A 3,546-nucleotide genomic window follows, 5' to 3' on the forward strand; every position below is an offset into this window, starting at 1 on the left:
GTACAATCATTATGTTGAGGATTTATTTTATATTTTCGTAATGATTTCAAATGTGACAGACTTTAATTTACTTTATAACAACACTAATGAACACGAAATATCTTTTAAAAAATCATTTGATTTCTTAATAATTGCATATTTAAGTTAACTACCATTTTTCAATTATAATAAATTACAAAATAGTATATTTCAACTGATTAACAAATAATGCTTTTAAAATAAACCGTTTATTTATTTGCTGCATTAAAACGATACTCTCATACTGGACATCGGATACTCAGTGGAATACAATATTCAATATAGTTTTGTGATAAAAGTAATAATGTATCTTTTTGAAACTAAAGAGAATTTAATGTAGTATTTGTTACATAAAATATAGGCGCCACGCGTTGTTTTGATTTCTGTTTTAAACTAATTCGTGTAAACGTTTAAAGGAGGAAGAAGCCAAAAAACATTTCACAAATCTTTGCTCAATTCATGTAATTGTGACAAAATAGGGTACTATTATTTACTAAAACCATCCTTTTCTACATTAAATCTTTCTTCTACAACAGATAAACATCCTCAGCACATACATGTAACAACAAATTATATTTCTACCCACAATATTCGCGCGTTAATTCGCCAGTGTGCAAACCATCTTATCCACAGGTCTATGTCCTCCAATACACTAACTTTAAAATATATTTCGGCCGTCAGATTTCCGATTCGACTATAAATGCGTCAATTTGCGTGAAAAGGTGTTTAAAATACAATACAATTACAGATTCGATTCCTTCAGCATAATAAACATAGCCTTTAATAATATATAAATATTACAAATATAGTGATAGATATTAATCAATGCAAGTCCTGACTGCATGTTAAGGCGTAAATCGAGGAATTATCACCCCAAAGGCTCTTTGAAACAACAACCAGACCCTTAATAAATATTTGCGGAACAAACAAATGTTTGTGTCGGAGCGAACATTGAATTCTTCGGCGCGACCTCTGTTTACAGAACTTACTCGTTGCACCACAGAAAGTGACAAACGTAAAACATTTACAGTAAGCTTGCTATAAAATATATAATGTCAGCTACTCTTAAGTGAATCTTCCTATCAGTGATAAAATAATAGAATCTTATTAGTACCTAATTCTAGACAATTGCGTAGATTTTTTATATAATGATATAGACGTATGGAAAGTAACTTGTTTACTGCCGATGGTCATCATAATATTCACCTTTAGAAGTCCAATGCTGGACACAGGCCTCTCCTAAAAATATCCAGACCGACCTCTTAGAAGCGACCTACATCCAGCCAGTTCCTGTGACCTTTAAGACTCAACCCACGTGAAAATCTTTCCAGGAAAGAAGTTATCAAATCTTATAAAAATAAAATGGATTATTTTATTAAAATAAAACTATTTTGCAGATTTTATTGCGGTTTATACTATAATATTCTCCCGACATTTCGAAGACTGCAGCCTTCATGGAAACAGGGCGGACTGATTATTTTACTCTAATATTGTCTATGCAATTTCATTTCTATTATAAAGTATTTTATGAAAGCGTAAAACAAATTCATCATTATCTTCTATAATATTAATATACATTATCTCTTTAAAATGTTAGTGTAGATAAAATTATCTCTCGACTAACCTGAGTACCGAATACCTCATCATTCAAAAAAACTCGTTTCATAAACAAATAGCATATTTTATCAATGGTTTTATCAAATATCGAAGAATAACAAATTAATTTACCTTAATCTCTTCTTCGTTGTAGATACCTATCAATGTCACAGCAATTTTTATAGTATAGGCCAGCTAACCAGTATAAGTTAATGTATTTTATTGCTTTGAATGACGAGACGAGCTTGCCGTTCGCCTGATGGTAAGCGATACGACCGCCCATAAACAGTAGAAACACCATCTCAACACCTTGAATTACAAAGTATTGTTTGGTATTCCACTGCACTCGCCATCCTGAGACATGAGATGTTAAGTCTTATTATGTTCAGCAGTTACACTGGCTACATTATGTTAACTGATCCCATTCTAAAGCTAAAATTACATCAGCAAGTTCTCGCAGCAATATATTGCACAAGAAATTCCAGATGCATTTACGTTGTCGGCAACATTTCATATTCATTTACATACATAATATATTTCATTATAGATCTATTATGCGAATCCTCAATACTCGACACAATTATGCCGACCTGTTGGAAAAAGATAAACCCAGGTTGATCCCCAAACGCTGCACACTACGTGGGCCACTATGGCGGGATTTAACACCTTGTGTACGGTGGTCGCTATCGGCGTGGATATAATATATATTCTACCACCAGCAAATCTATTACCCAATTGTAATCACTACTAAATTAAATTAATGCTTCCGTCGGTTGCTCTTAGATTTCAAAGGTCTGATAAAAAACTAAAACCTAGAATCGTGTTCACCAATAATGCAGCCACCTTGACATTTATGCTAAATTATAATCTACGATTGTGCCGATCGTAGTGCTCATCTATTTTAATGTTCATACTTGTTTTGGCGAGGAATCTTTTTATTGATGTAGAACGTATGTTACATACATTCGCATTTTCAAGTGATTTAATGTATTTTAATTTACATTTGACGTAGTTTAATGAGATGGTGAGAAAGACGTGCCATTTTGTTTGAGTTTATAACGTGTCGTATAATTTATTCTATGTTTTTTTGTTAAGTATTCTTTAAATCTTTACTGGCTAATTAATTTTAGTGATACAAAGGAAAATAATTAATGCCAATTTACTATTAATAAACATAAATGTAAATAATATTTTTATTATTCATGAAATCATTTATTTTATTGTGAGTATATTCATAGGCAAGTTAATACTTAATAATAGACGACTGCCATCTATGACAAATTAGTGAAATTGTAAAGTTAAGTTAGCGTACGTATAGATGTCACTATAAACAAATATTAAATCGAAACTTTTCTTTCGTACCCACGTCAGCAGAGCGCATAATTTATCCCTACTATTGAGATAAGAAAGCTGCTAAATAATTTTAACAATATAAACATTTTGGAGTAAATTGTTTTGATGATATAATATTACATACTTAATCCTGAACTTTCCGTTCATCTTGAATGTTCTGACTCATGCGCATTACCTACAATGCACATACATTCGCAACATGCTCTGACGCATGCCGTCATTCAAATACATTTGAAAAAACAACGATTGCTTATTCTTTCTTTTATTAATACGCCTTTCATTTCTACGTAAACAGACTTTGCTTATAAACAATAGCACCTGATTATTTATTTGTATCAGATTACTTCCAAAATAGTTTCCATTAGGTATATGTATCAGATAAAAATGAATTCTAGTATAATTTTTGTTGCATAATCCGGCAAAGGATCATTTATATCACCTGAAGTTAAAAAGCCTCTGCCGTCCATGAACACCCGAAATCAAAGTATGGACAATGTGTTGCCCTTGAAGGGAAAGAATAATGTACTTATAGAGAACCTTTTTCCCTATTTGAGGATCTGGGCTTCCGGATTTTAGAAT

The sequence above is a fragment of the Manduca sexta genome, chromosome 23 (genome assembly GCF_014839805.1).
Source record: "Manduca sexta isolate Smith_Timp_Sample1 chromosome 23, JHU_Msex_v1.0, whole genome shotgun sequence".
NCBI classification, from domain to species: domain Eukaryota; kingdom Metazoa; phylum Arthropoda; class Insecta; order Lepidoptera; family Sphingidae; genus Manduca; species Manduca sexta.